This window comes from Zonotrichia albicollis, chromosome 5 (assembly GCF_047830755.1).
Source record: "Zonotrichia albicollis isolate bZonAlb1 chromosome 5, bZonAlb1.hap1, whole genome shotgun sequence".
Lineage (NCBI taxonomy): Eukaryota > Metazoa > Chordata > Aves > Passeriformes > Passerellidae > Zonotrichia > Zonotrichia albicollis.
Window position 1 is genome coordinate 18,766,052 of NC_133823.1, and position 15,695 is coordinate 18,781,746.

Sequence of the window (15,695 nt, forward strand, 5' to 3'; positions counted from 1 at the left end):
CTTATTCCTGTGGCAGCTCCTTAAGAAAGTACAAGAGCTGCTGAGAAAGAAATGAAGCTTTGAGAATGTGTCCCTGGAGATGAAAGGAGGGTGGTAACACAGGCAAGGGTGATCTGGCACTGCTGGAAGTTGTTGTATGGGTTACCCGAGTCAAACTATGTACTGGTGTAACAATTTGCATGCCCTTCTATGAAAGATGAGATAATTCTGAGTTAACTAAAGTCCTTCACCCTTTCTTAGATAAAAGAAAAGCCTATTTCAGGCCTAGTTATAACATTGCTACTAAGCATGATGGAGCCTCTTTATCCAGAGCTCTGCTTTCTTCTGCATGGGTTTTTGGGGAAATGGGTCATCCCAGTGTTGCCAACAAGGCTGTTCTGCAGCACAGTGAAGAGAGGAATCCAGTCTGTGTGTGATGGAGAGAACTCCATGTTACACAAAACATGCCACTCACACCCTCTGTGGCATGCATGCTTCCATGGTGTCTCTCCCAGCTCCTTCTTTGTCGTTGGAGCTGGCTGAATGTTGGAAATGGGAGGGTTTTTCATTTGCATTGTTCATGAACAGATGGCCCAGTTGCCAGTGGTTGCTCTTGCTGCTGTTCTGTTCTTCTCAGGTGCCTCTCGGAGAGTGCTCCCAGCTGAGAGCCAGCTTCATGTGCTGCTGTGCTGGGAGGGTAATGCTCCAAAGCTGGAGAAACCTGAGAAGGAGACACAGCCTTCCTGAAAGTAATAGATGGTTACTGTTTCAAATACAGGCAATGGGAAAAAAAAAAAAAAAAAAAGAAAAAGGATTCCTATCTACCATGCAGCCTGGGGAGGGAAGGCAGGGTTTTCCTGAGTGGGGAAGGTGTGTGTCTGTGTTGTCTGAAGGGAAAAGAGGTGAAAAGAGATGAAAAAGAGAAAAATGGATTGGAGCTTTTTCATATCCTACTTAATCACAGTCATATGTCAGGCTGTTGGAGAGGAGGAGGGAGGGGATGGCTTGATGAAAAGCGTAGCGTGCTGGAATTCTGCGAGTGAGTTGTGTGGTGAGTCCTGTGGCTCACTGCTGCCCTGATGAATAGAGCCTTTCCAGAGCTGCCAAGCCCGAAGCAAATGTGGTCAGGGATTTATTATGAAATGTACCAAACCTTGGCATGGGGCTAATTGCATATAACAAGAAGCGTGCTGGAAACTCAGACCTGAAAGGTGACAAATGCAGAAAGTATTCTATATCTGACGCTGCTGAAAGAGGTTTTGTGCAGGGGAATGTCTGTATGTCTGTGCTTTTTGCTAATGAGCTCCCAAACATAGCTGCATGTTTTCATGTTATTGGTTTGGTTAACATAGATGTAGCTTTCTTGTTTTGGTTATTTTCTTTCACAGCCAACAAAGAAGGAGTAATTGCTACATGCCTGTAATAGCTAGAGTTCTCAAAGGAAATGTGTGGGTGCTGGCTACGAATTATCATTTGAAAGAATAGAGTGGAAAGGTATGAGCTTGGATACTAACAAAATACTGGAGCTGAGAGTTTGAAACTTGCTTACCAAAGTTACAAGAGACAGCAAAAATTAAACTGTAGGCCTTGAGAGAATGCTCTGTTCAGTATTCTCACTGGTTGAGTAACAAATTTGTACAGCAAGACTGGAGTTTCTTTAAGTCTGAAAGTTTCTTAGAGCTGTTAAATCTGTGTCCTTGTATGTGTGATGCTCACTATCATATTATACATCATAGATCTGCAGCCCAGTGATATTTAATCCAGTGAAAAGCTTCTTGCCTCCTTTCAGTACTTCTTCCTGCTCTTCATGTATATCCATAGCTGCGTTTTGAAATCTTGTGCTGGTCTTCAACGTCAGACATAGTTAACTTTTTTCTGTTTGAGACAGAAAAGCAGAGACTACTGCTTCTGCCTTTGAAAGCCATCAAACTGTCCAAATGAGTATCATTAAAAATTAGAGGTCCTTCAAGGAATGGCAGGAAAAGAAAAACTGGGGGAAAAAACCCACAGGCAATCAAGACAACCACAAACAAAAACCCCGTGGGATGGATTCAGGACTTGATTGACTTGATGTTAAGTGATCTAGAAGCTAATCAGTAGTGAAATGGGCAAGAAATAGAAACAAAGGCTACAATATTTTATGCTAATATTCTCTTTTGTGAAATTGTAAAGTTTGTTGACAATTTTTTTTTTTTTTAAGGAGAACAGCTTTTGGGTTAATGTTTTGGCCAAAAAATATAAATCCATTATATTGGATTTATATTTTATATAAATATTTTATTTTATATTATTTATTTTATATAAATATGGATATTATATTAGATGTTGCTTTTCTTCATAGCACATCTGCTTCTCAACATTTTTAAGACTTCCTCATCTAATTATGGGGTCTGAAAAAAACATACTAGCTCACTTTTCTCCCTGGTGGTGCCAGATTTGCTTTACAGTGAGGTATGAGGGAGAGGCAGACATGCAAAGTACAAGATCCCTTGGATAGCTTCTTGAAGGCTTGCTCAGCCTTCATCTCACTTTCCTGTTATGCTGATGGTCAGGAAATGAGGGATTTACAAATGAAGCAGAAGAAATCTCAAGCAAACAGAAAGTAAGCACTCTGCACACATTTGCTCTGCTCAACCAAAGCTTTTATATGGAGTGGGCAGTATAAGGCACTTGGTTCAGTGATTGTGTTAGCCCATAATAACTTACCGCGCAAATACTAATACAGGCCAGCTAGGGTGTGCAGAACTAAATGTTATAAAACCATCCCAGTGCAGAGCCTTTATTTGAGTAGGGTAAGGTTATAAGACCTACCAAAGTTTTTAGTATTTAAAATATGCAGTAGGTATCTATCCTGTATTTTTACTGGATTTATTCCTTTCAAGAACTTGTCTTGCTGGCTTTAGCAGCATCCCAGAAATGCCATTTTCACTAAGCTCTTCTTGAACCATTTCCTAAATCTATGAAGCCCAAATAAGACTTGTTCGCTTTGGCATAGAATATAGGCATGTTAAATTTAACTTAATTTTCCACACTAAATATCCAAGATTTTTATAGAAAGCTAGAAAAAGTTTTGATATCAAAATGTTGGTGTAAATTTGTGAAGATGTTACCAATTAGACTTGAACACATAAAAAGTTGTATTTGAAAGATATTGAGTAAAACAAAAGGAAGGAAAAGGACCACAAAGTCAGAGAATATATATTTCTAGAGGGCTTCATCTTCTAGAGCAGAAGCTGTTGATGACTACTCTCATACTTCATCTGTGCAAGTCACAGTAGCTTTTGTACCCATTACACCTTCTGTCCATTAATAGCCTGATCATCCTCCTGCTGAAGCTTAGCAGGAAATTGTGCTGGATTCCAGCAGAGCTGAAATGTGCTGTAAGTGAGAGATGGTGATGAAGGAACAAAAACAAATGTGATGATGAGTCATCTTTATTTGCAGAGGCATAACGGTTGCACATCAGACCATAAGTTCTTCTGATTGCTAAAGTGTTCTTTCTATGCTGCCTTTCTAGCAGTTGTTCAGAACAGACATGAGGGGATGCTAAGTCTTTCAGTCCCTCACCTGCTTTCCCTAGAAGAACAGTGGAAATGGAATATCCAGTGGGGTATTAATTGATTCTTGGAATCAGCTTTTTAACTAAGTGGTAGCCAAGTTCACCCCTCTCTTTCCCTTGCCTTACCACAGACTTACACTTAAGAAGGACTCATAAAAGCTGAGGCTTTTACTCTGAGGACATTCTCTAATTCTGGAGGCTTCTGCTGGGGAAATTATTTTCCTCCTCAGTTCTTGAACCTAATAAGCACTAAAAGAAGAAGCAGAGAAAAGTAATGCTGTGATCCAAGCCAAAAATAATACAGAGCAAGTGTGTTGTCAGAGATTAACTATATCAGAAGAGTAGTTAATAAGTTTATAACTTAGAGGGAGCATAAAATGTGTGAGATACTTTTTACATTTCATCCAACAACCTTCCAACAATGTCATGTGACAAATTAGTACCTATCAGATAAGATGACTATAAAGACTGTAGTAAAGGTATAATATTTGTGTGGAGTAGATGGCTCTTCTGTTTGTGCATGAGGCAAAATTAGGGCATGTTTTATGTCCTAGCAAGAGCTCTGTTCCCTCAATTAGCCTGGAATGTTTACAGCCCTTTCTGGGATGATACTGTTGCTGCAAGTTCATGGACAATACCAAATATGTATGTGACAGTTTGCATCAAAAGCAGATAAACTGCCTGTGATCCAAAATTTTTACCAAGGACAGATTAGAAGGAAAGTGTAGGTGATTTAGCAGGCAGTTTCCTATTCCAAATTCTGGAATTTTGCAAATATAGCTATTATTGCTTCATAGCTTAATAATCTTAAACATTAATTTCAGATGAAAAGTTAATAGCTTTTAAATTAAGCAACACAAGATTGTTTATTGGCACTGTGTTAATGGACTAGAAGCATAAAAATAAACCTACTGTGAAGTTTAAAGCCCTGGAAAGGTGACTTCTGTTACCAATGCCTCCTAAAGCCATGCTTTCATCATCAAGACATTTCATGTCTTCTGTGTGAATATTTAATATATTCAGTAAAAGACTTATACGTGGGGCCATGGTTAGAGCAGGCCATAGGCTGGGCTTGGACAGTGGTCAGGAATTGCTTATGTCTGCAGTATCTATGTGTAAAATTTGACACTCATGAGAAATGTTCTGCCTGTGCAGCTGGATCCCAGGCTTCCAGGGAGTTTGACATGAGCTGCTCAGGGACAAGAGGCAGCCAGCTTTCTGGAGAAAGTTTAATAAAAATAGCCTTGTGGATTTAACCTTCTTCAAATCTGTGGATGGGGAAAAAAAGTCTTAAAAAATAAGTGAACAAACCAAAAATCACAAAATCACAATGTTAAACTTCACATAATTGCTATTCTAGGACATGAAAGTAGTGCACTTGTTTTCTGAAGTCTGCGTTAGAAAATCAGGTGTTTATTTTTATGAGTTTAAACTACTTCCAAGTGCATTATCCTAATGATAATAATTAATAATTTTTATCATTAATAATGTACTTTACTAATGCATAAAATAGACAAAACCAAGCTAAAAAAGGCACATGGAGCATGAAGTTTTCCTTTGCTTCTCCCAGATGTGGAGGTGCTGTGCAGTTGTCACCTGAGGGGTCAAGGGCCACATGCCCTAAGACACATAGTAAAATTCCCTTGAGCTTCAGTAAGGCACACAAACAGTGCTTAAAACATCTGAATCACGTGGCTTATTATTCAACATGTTGTCATGTGCACTTAGAAGTTTAAAGCACATTAAGTGCTACTTGGAATGGATTCCTCGCTCTATGTGGCACATGCTGAGTGATGAGCAGATCTGGTCAGCTGGCTGAAGTCTTTTTTATGTTGATTAAATCTGCACTTCTAGCTCTCCTGGCTTAATAAGCAGAGTTGTGGCAGGGTACAGGAACACAGGGATTGCTTTGCTTTTTCTTGTTGCTGATGCACTGTCGGGAGCAGCTGTCCAAGGACGTCCTTGCTGGGCTGTTTGGGATTCTTTACAACACAAAGTGAAACTGTGGGCCCTGCCCTGAAGAGGTCCTAGGAATCACACTTTGCTCTCTGCAGGGCTGTGAGTGATGTGCAAGTATGCAGGTGACCTCAGACTGCCAGGTTGTACTTCCCTCTGCTTTGTGAGGAAAAGCTGGGTAAAGTTCAATGACCTGTGTTAGAGTCAGTCAGATAAATACTGGCTAATTCACTACAAACATGACTCAAGCTAAGAATGGGGGCTGTTGGCTGGTTTTGCCTAGATGTCAAGTGATGATGCTGTAGCAAAAACTGCTGTGGCAGCAGAGTTGAATTCAGCTGCAATTAACCATTTCTGCCTTCCTTCTCCAGCTAGGATAAACACTTAGGGGGCTTGAAGCGTGTGGCCATGGCGATTTACAGCCAGATGTTTAACCACTGCTGCTGAGGAGAATGGCAGGTTGTTAGCTTGGGGGAGGCTGCAGAGGGACACACGGGGGTGGGAAGGAGGCCAGGGGTTAGAAATAACCTGCTGGTGGGGATCATTAGAGCCTTTATGTAAACATGGTAGGAATGAAAACAAGATGGGTTGTTTTTTTTTTTTTTTTCCTTTGGAGACCTGTATAGCATCCAAGCACAACATTGCAGGCCGAGCTGCACGCTCTCTTTCAGAAAGGCACCACAGTGCAGGAGATTGGGTCCACAAGGCTGATTCAGTGCTGGCTTTGTGCACAGCAGCCCCTCTCTACATCTGTTGTATTTTTGCACTGGGGCTATGAAGTGTGGCCAAAAAAAAAAAAGGATAGTGGTCATCAAGGGACAAAATACCTGGTATGACAGCAGTGAACTAGAGTGACAGTATTTATTTTTAATGGAAATGATAGGGCCTTAGGTGTACTAGAAAGTAATAATAAACACACTTAAGGTCTTCTGTGCTTTTTGATTTCTAGAAAAAATCCTCTTAAAATAGAACCATCCTCTCTTCTTAATCTGAAAATAAATTTAAATCAATCAGCCTGCTTTTGTTTTAGGAAGAGTCGTATTGACCCATCTCCACGTTGAACAGGAGTCTGCACGCTTATATGTCTTGTAGAGAAAACTACATAGCAGCAGGTAATTTTAAAAAATTTGAAGTTCTCTGACTTACACAGTTCTTGCATGAAGTATAAATGTAGTGATAGACTTTTTTTGTTTGAGGATGTTCATTTCATCTTCATGGGCCAGCACCTTCATGAATGTGTGCTACATGTAGGAGACTTGTTGCAGCAGTGCTGTCTGGTGCCAGCACACACTGGTTACCAGGAAACCCTGCCCAGAAAGGCAGAAACTCCTGCAATTCACTCTGTACATCACAACACTCCATTCATCTCTGTACACGACATCAAGTCCCAGCACAGGGCAGGGTCAGACTGCGCAGTCCTTTTACCACTTGTTGTGCCATGTTGTTCAAGGCCATGGCAATCCTGGCCAGAGATTGTCTCTGCCTCTCTCTTATTCTGTTCTGGCTTGGGTGAGGTTGCTGGTGGCCCTGGCACACAGCTTTGTAAGATGTTCATGTCCATGCATCTTGCACTGATCCTACCATTGCTTCAGATGGAAATGACTCCTCATACAAGTGCTCCAGTGACCTGGGAAGACTCTGTGCAAGTCAGAGATCTACACACAAGGACTGACTTACAGATCAGCCCTCATTTCATTGTCTTCATCTTTATGTGGGGTTTTTCCCCCTTTTTCCTTCTTTTTACTTTTTTTTTTTTTTTTGGTGGGCAGGTAAAGAAGAAAGAGCAGAGCTTTCAGCAGCCTGAGAATCAGTCCTTTCAGAGATAGTGGGGCAGGGGAGGGATGCTACTTTTTGCTTTGCCTCACAAGGAGGGAAGCCCAAAGAGGTTTAAACACAGTGGGCTTTGGCCAGCTCCCTCACCAGCAGTATAACCTGAGGGGCACATGGCATGGTACACCTGCTGCTCACCCAGGAGACACTGGAGGCCTTCTCCCCAGTGCAGAGCTGGGAACTAAAGCAGCCTTCAAATCAGGGAAATGTGTTTTTAAAGGAAGAAGAAAGCTCAAAAGGGTGAGGGGCCTTTGGTTTGAGCACTGTGTTTTCCTACAGTGGGGGGAGATAGGGAGTGAAGACCACAGTGGTGGCCCATGCAGGAGAAGCTAAAAGGGACACCTTAATAAAGAGCCTGAACTGTGGAACCAGAGGTATTCTAAGGGACCAAGGCCCCTTGTGGTTTTGCCTGCGTATGCAGCTGAATTCTCAGGGAAGCTTCCTGAAGCATCTGCTCTAATACCTGTTCTAATGTTGCAACAAGCACAATAAGCTTTAGTAGGTTTTACAGAACATTGAACAGGTTAGTGAAGAAAGAAGAAAATCTTCTGTTTTTCCCCCCAGTGAATCTAAGCAAATTATAATGATCAATGTCAATTAGAAACAGATCTTATTCCATTTAGTGTTTAATATTGAATGGAGAGTATCACACAGAATTGTGATCTACCAAGCATGTACAGAAATTACTTGGGAAATGAGATGTGATGTACAGCCTGTATTTCAAAATACATGGGTTCACAAAATGCCCCTGGTGACACTGCTTTACACTTGAACAACTTTACTGAGGATTAAGAAAGACTGACCAGTTGAAAAGTTAGAACCCCCCATTTTGGTTGCTGTCTTTTCTAAGCAGTTATTACCATATTGGTTTTGCTCATGTTTGAATTTAACAAAATTTCAGCTGCCATAACCACACTAGGTCAGTAGCCAGTTTCTCAGGACTGCTGCTATTGACATGTGCTCTTGAAAGCTTACTAAGAGAGAAGAGAGCTTGATGCAATTATTACATTTAATGAACAAAATCTTTCTGGGATTTTGTGCAAACAGTAGATTGTTGAGAACTACATGAAATCTGTGAGAGATGTGAGAAACAGGTCGTATGGCCCAAAATCAGAGCCACTCTTACAGAATTAGTTTGCTTTTCCTCCAGAGATTAACACTTAGAAAATCTGGGCTAGATTTCAAGAAAAGTGAACTCTAACCTGTGCATTTTCCTTTCGCTTGTTTTTCTTAACCTGAAAACAGCTTTAAGAGTGTTTGCAATAAAATGCCAGGAAAAATAAAACTAAATTAAATAATCTATTTCCAAGCTTTGAGAACTACTCTCTTCAGTTTGTAATGAAAGCTAAAAATACCTCCTACACTCAACAGGCATTTGAAGGCTTGCTCACGCTGAGCTTGTTCCCTATCAGATGTGCCCAGGTATTTTTTGTTTCAGGTGCATGCCCCTGAGAGCTGCCCTTGCCCTCCCCACTGAGTCTGTGCTTGTGTAGCACTTGTGGAACCTGCTCCTGGGTTAGCAAATATTTTTGTTTGCTGTATAGGACAGGAGAGGTCCAGGCTTCTGCTTTTCTCTCCTTCCATCTCCATGCAGGAATAGGAACTTAGTCCCAGTGCAAGTGTGATTCATATTTACCACTCAAAGAGGGTTATTTTTTTTCTTAGGTACGGAACATACAACTTAGAGCACAAAGAATGTCACAGTAATAGCTACATGAGCAGAAAGTAAGGAAAGCCTCAAGATGGTGCATTGCCAAGATTTGGGTGTATTTGGACTCTCGTTGAGCTGAAGGCTAATGCTGTGATACCTTGTAATGAGCTATGTGTGCGCATTTTAGTATGGTTATTGTTGGTTTATGCTTTGAAAGACACACAAACCATTCCAGGGCTTGAGGTCACAATAGGCTGGACGAGAAGTCAAACCCGGGTCCAGAAACCTCCAGGCTTGGATGCCCAGGTGGTCAGGGGCTTTACATGTATTCCAGCACACTTTTACTGCAGCTTTGATGCAGTTTTTGATAGTTTTTTGGTAAAAGTAGCAGCATAGTAATTTAAAAGCTGTCAGTTGGCCATACATTTTTAACAGGTGTTCTTGGTTCCCCATCCTTCTGTCTCTTGACTGTTGTTGAGGCAGTGCATACAATTTGTATCTGGGTTTTGAGATGCTGAACGTGCTGAGAAAAGACATGTATCTTAGCAAACTGCTGCTGCCCAAGGGCTAGGAAATACAGTAAACACACGCGCACAGGTTTTCAAATAGCTCATTTTAGTTATTCCTTGTGAAGAAATTCCTGTGGCTCTAAAGATTTACAGCTTCCTGTTAATTTGTGTTGTCTTCTCTTGTCAATGCCAAGACTGATTTTTGTTTAAAGTGTGATTTTGTTCTTTAATCAGCCTCAAGTGTTTGTTTATTTTTCTATAGTACACCATCTTCTTGTGCATAAGAACTTAGAAATGAAATAGTGTAGAAGATCATCATCTAAGCTACAGTGAGGTTCATTTTTCTGCCTTTTATTACCCTCACTGAGAGGATTCTGATTATGGCATCCTGGACATACTGGATGGAATTGTGTCATCGAACTGTGAGCAACTGAAAAAAATCCGAATTGGATTGGAAGCTAGCATGTCTTCAATTAGAAAAATCTGTTTACTTTTTATCTGTCTTAAAATACATAATTCTTTTTAACCTTCCTTTTTAGTAGTATGAGTCATACTGCACTCCATGGAGAATCCTGTTTGCTTCTTGATAACAACCTGCACCAGCAAAAGAAGTCTCTTTAGAGCATTAGGACAACAGGGTTCCATGCATAGGAGCAGTGAAGATACTGAGGATACTGCTCCTGGGTACTGGTCCATAGCCACTTTTTTGGTGGCAAAGATTAGATTCTGCCACATTTCCTCCAAATGTAGGTGCTCATTCTTACTACTGAGCTGCTCCAGTAGTGGATGCAGCTCTGCTGGTGGCATGGAGCTGAGGGTTGGGTGATGGGCAGGAGGTGGGATGGGGAAGGATGCTCCTCAGTTCCATTTTCTCACTTCAAACCTGGGAAGCACCTGAAATGTTGTCCATATGGACTGCTCACATAGCTATCTGAAAGTCTTTTACTGCACTTCTTGTTTAAAAGGTAGCAATTCTTCTAAATTGGAAAATGCAGCATTTTGCAAGTGAGGTGAGGTTCTGTCTAAAATTTGCCACCACCAGAGAGTGGCTACTCAAGATGTCTAATTTTCCATGTTTTGAGTCAGTGACTTGTGTTGTAGCAGATACATCACCTAAGCACTTGTTTCAGGCACTTTTCTTTCTGCCTTGGTATGTTACCTGATCATATGGATACAAATCAAACATGAGAGTTCTCATCTGGAAAGGTCTGTGACGAAGGCGTGTAGGGACAGCATTTGCAAGTGGTGTAGTTAACACAGCTGGCATTGTGCCAGCTTTCCTTAACTGGGTTTTGGGTGGGAAAGTGTAGGTACACACAGTTTGTGGTAACTGGAGTGGGGCTGTGCCCAGCCTCATCCCCATGGGTGCAGCTGTGAGCAGCAGGTGAGCAGCACTGACAGCAATGAGCCATGGAGTGCCCAGGGGCACTGACCCATCCCAAAGGGAACAGAGGGCACACAGGGGCATGGCATCAACAGGAAGGGTATAAAAGGCTGGGCTGAAGGACAAGGGGGGCAGATGCTTGCAACCTTCTGAAGTGGTCTGGTGTTACTCTGTATGAGGAGATGCCTGAAGCCTTCTAATGAGGTATGGTGCTTCTCTGTATGGGTGAATGCTTAAAGCCTTCTGAAACTGCATGGCAACACATCATGGCTGTCTCAACTGCCACATATGCTGTGACAGGAGAGAGCTGATTTTTAACTTAGGACAATTAGGATATGGTTCTAGCATTTTTACCAACTGCATCCACTCTCCTCCACTCCCACATTTTGATTAAAGAAAGGAATTTATGTTAGAATTTAACCTCTAACTGACCTCTTGGTTATGTACAAGCAAAAAACTTACTTGGAATCTTCTGTTTTAAACAATTATTTCGTTGGGAAGTGTGGTGCTTCTAGCTAGGAGTGCTTCATGTGAGGTGACAGTTGCTAAATGCAGTGGCTCTGAGACCCCTCTGCTCCAAAGAGGAACAAATTTTTACGTTGTAATAAGCGCAAGAAGTCTTCAACATTGTGGGCTGTCTTGTTTGAGAAGGGTACTTGTTTAATGAAGGAATAATTTCATGGATAGCTGCATCAACAGGCAGATGTTACACAACTTGAAAAGATAATCAGAACATGCTTAGCACGTAACAGTTAATGTTGCAGGACTTGAGACTATTATTGTCTCCCTAGAGGTAGTATTAATTAAGAGGCTAAACCCAAGAACAAGGTGAGGCATTATTTCCACTTGGAGAACTTCTGAGAATAAATCGATTATTTGTTAGAATATGTCTTTTATTCATGTATCTTGGTAAGCATATTAAGTTAAAAGTGGCTTGTGAACAGCAAAGCATCTGAATCTTTTTTGCTATTTTTTTGTGAGCAATTGGTTGTCTTTGGACAACATACTGAGCACTTGGACTGCAGTAAAATTATATGTAAAAGGGTAGCCAGTTGTATTCTGTGTATTATTAGCAAAGTCAATTAGTGCTGTTATTTCTCATATTACAAGTACTGTTTTGCCACTTTTCTGTTACTTCTTCCCCATGCTTTCACTTCCCTGGACTTCAGTGGTATTCATTCAGTGTTATTTGCTTAAGAGGAGAAAATTCTTGCAGCATGTCTTTTACCTACCTTTGTCTTAAAGCCCAGTTTTGACCTTTGAAACATAAATAAAATGGATGTGTTCCCTAAAGTTGGGTAATTTCCGCTACCTTCTGAAGGATTCAATAGATAAATAAATTCAAAGGCATTAGTAGAGTGCAGTTCTGCCAAATGCTGAGCATATTTTGTGAGGAATTCTGTGTCTGCAAAGTTCATCTAGAACAATTAAATTGGTTAAGTCTTTTGTGAACAGCACATGCCAGAAGAATATATTTGTAATGTATGTAGAAAATGTATGGATATTTAACTGCTTGCGTATAAGCAGAAAACCTGGCTTCCATCTACTTCATCTCTAATTTTAAAAATAAGAAAAAAGAAATCTTCACTTTTTGTTTTTCTCTCTGAAATTAAGGATGAATAGCATTTTATTCAGGTATTTCTGGATGACTTGGTCTTTACAGAATTAAGATGCAAAAAAATTAGTAACAACAGAAGACTTGTCTACAGAAACAGACTTTGCAAACTTATTGGTTCTGACTTGTGATGGCTGTAATTTTTGGAGTTCCATAATATTTTGTTTTCCTATAGAAACATCTGTCCCCGTATTTCATAAGTATGGCAGCTTTTGCACTGGGAACCATTTATTTGGATGCAAACATCATAACATAAGCATTTAAAATGATGAATTTTGTTAAAACAGTACTTAGGACACAGTTGTTCATGGCAGGAGGTCCTCTTTAATATAAACTGGGAGGTCTCTTTTCTGCTTGAGTTTTTTTCCCAAACATATTTAATCCACAGGATAAGAAGGTGAAAATGAATTCTTTGTGCATAGCTGAAACTTGAGAGCACTGTGAAGGAGTGAAATTATCCAGAGTTTTGTCAGTACTACGCATTTAATAATATGCTTTTTGTAAAGCATTTTTACAGTATTCTCTTCATGTTTAGTGTTTCCTCACAAGAGATTTCAGATTTGGATGTGTATTTTTTCGTGTGATTTATGCCAAAGCACAAGAACACTACTTCAAGTTTTGGACCAGGGAAATCCTGTAGCGCAGCTGAGGTGAAAGTCAGTTCCCTTTGTGCTCATCCAATGGAGAGACGCTGACAGATTGGACAAGGTGGCTTTTGTAAGGCTCAGTTTGTGCGAGCTGCAGTGACAGTGAGTGAGCAAACCCCAGCTGGATACAGAGCACACTGAGACAACCAGCGAATGTGTTTCTAGGTTGGAGCCTTGTTTTATGAGATGATGCAGGAAAAGGACAGCTGCCTTTTAAGTATGTAATCCTTGGGCTATCCTGGAGCTAATTGAGATGTTATTTGATGGAGTGTAACCATCAAACAGAACTTTTGCTTGAGATCTTCTGTGCCAGTTTCATGTATGCTCTGAATTTATGCACACAGTAATTTTTTTTCCCCACTGGTTTTCCTTGGGTTGATTCTCTTCTAGCATCACGTTTGTCCTGCTGCCAGTCCTGTCCAAAGTACTGTTATTGTATGACATTTTATGTAGACTGTTGACCAAGTTCATATAGTAAAATTTGAGTATGTTTATAAAGAAACATATTGTCTTGGTTTTGTGTGAACCTTTAAGACTGCAAAGTAGTCTGTGGAAAAGAAAAAAAAGGCAGATTATTACTGAATTCTGGAATTGAAAAGGAATATTCCATCTGCTAAAACATCTAGTGTATGTATAAAGATGATATTTTCACAAAAGAAGTAATTCTCTTTACATGCTGATCTACAGGCTCCTCATCTGTAGTGAACTGTTGTATATAGAGGTAAAAGTGGACCTGAAGGAAATGACTATATACTGCTTGCTCAGTAAAGGATAGCTATCGACATATATTGCTATATGACATGAGGGATTGAAGTGATGCAGTCACAGACCACCCAAGTTATTCAAAATCAAAACCATTTTTCAAGACACCTGCACAGGCAATGTTTTCCTCCACCACTGGGATACCAGCTCATCTGACTTCATCAGGTTTTCATAAATAATTTTCTCATTCTTCATGTACTTATTCCTTACAGACTCTCTCCATTACTAGCTGTATCAGAGCTAGTAGTAGCTTATATCTGCATCACACCAGCTGGAAGGGATTTGGCATTTTACTTTGTGCAGGGCAAAGGTCCCACATTTAAATGTGGCTTCATTGACACTGCAGCTTTTTTGTGTTTTTTGGCAGTAGGTATTTGTTTCAGTGGTTAGTGATGAGGCTGTTACTCTTGTCCTAGAAGATTACCTTTTGCTGGGATTTTGAGAGTATTTCCAGCACTTGATGCAGACAGTGCTGTTGAACAAACAGAAGCACAGCAAGATTTGTTTTACTGAGACACCTGCCTGGCAACCTCTTTGTCCTGTATGTGACCCAACAGGCATTGCACAAACTTTGACAAGCCCTGGGTGGTTTTGATAGAAGGCAAAGCAGTGAATCGCCTCAGCAATTCTGCTCTGACCTTCCTACTTTATCTGGTTGAACAATTTGTTCCTACAGCTAAATTTCTTGAGCCATGCAGTATTTTATTTCTGATCTTTTTCTGTCCAGTACTGGCCTTTCTGCCAGTTTACACTGCCACCTGTCTTCCTGTCTGGTTTTGAGGTCTGAAAAAAACCCTGCTGTTTTTTTCCTTATCAATACTGCTCCTTTCCAAGCCGTATTTCCAGTCTGTGACTATATAAAGGAATCGAGTAAACTCTCATTTCAGCGCTTACTCATTTGCAAAGATAATCCACTTTGCCTGAGACTTGCATGCTTTTGCTGAGCATATGATTAAATTTGACTTGGATATCATCCCTCAGATCAATTGCTCATTTTAGCTGTTGTTTTTTCCCTAAGTGTCTTGGGGATTTCTGTTGTTGCTGACTTTTTTTTTCTCCTCTTCCCCTGGCTTCCTAGCACTCATGTGCTACCAAAGCAAACTTGACAATCAAGTGGGATAATGTTATCAGTTTCATGTTGTACTGTACTGGGCACACTCTACTTTGTTCTCCTCCTATCAGCACCAGCAAGTCAAGCAAGTTGGGAAGTATTTGAGACATTGCTGTACATGAAAGAGAAAAATTGTGTGCCTTTTTCTTATTTATTAATATAAGTAAAACCTTTTCGCTGTTGAGGTGACATTAATGTTAGCTTTCTTTTGCAGAGATTAAAAATAAGCTGTTGCCTTAAGTTCTTACCTTTTTAACTTAAAGACCATTGAGTTTGTTTTGGTTTTTTTTTCATTTGTACAATGAAAGCAAGTAAGACTGAAGAGTTTGTTGAAAAACTTGTCTGATCCTTCTACGTGTCACAGATTATCATACTTCTTGTACTTAACTATGTTAAGACAATAAATTATATGTGTTTATTACAAATTTGTCCTTTGCCATTATATATATATTCAGGCAAGATTTTTTGATATTTTAGCTCTTGATATCATGAGTTGAAGAATTCAACATTCCTGGCCTTGGTAATTCAGAACACCAAGTAATCATCCTTTTGGAACATCTGTTCATAGCTGAAGGGTTTTTTTATCCCTTCATCAGCTGAGATAAGACTGGATTTTCTTCCAGTGGAAGCACGTAGGAAACTGAAATCAAGTCTGCTTCTAGAACTTCTCTAAGTTCAAACAGTTTAACTTT

General features: G+C 40.2%; 1 protein-coding gene across 6 annotated transcripts in view; it reads left to right on the plus strand.

The window, feature by feature from the left end:
- Window positions 1-15,695, plus strand: part of BMPR1B (bone morphogenetic protein receptor type 1B) — a 231,235-nt gene that overhangs the window by 58,263 nt on the left and 157,277 nt on the right. Inside the window, exon 1 of one of the 6 annotated variants that reach the window (XM_074540944.1) lies at window positions 864-1,190. The exons of 4 other annotated variants lie outside the window; for them this stretch is intronic. The gene's annotated coding sequence lies outside the window, so the exon portion shown is untranslated. Of the gene's footprint in view, window positions 1-863; window positions 1,191-15,695 lie in introns of those variants that run through there. One more of the 6 variants, XM_074540940.1, reaches the window with a different exon arrangement.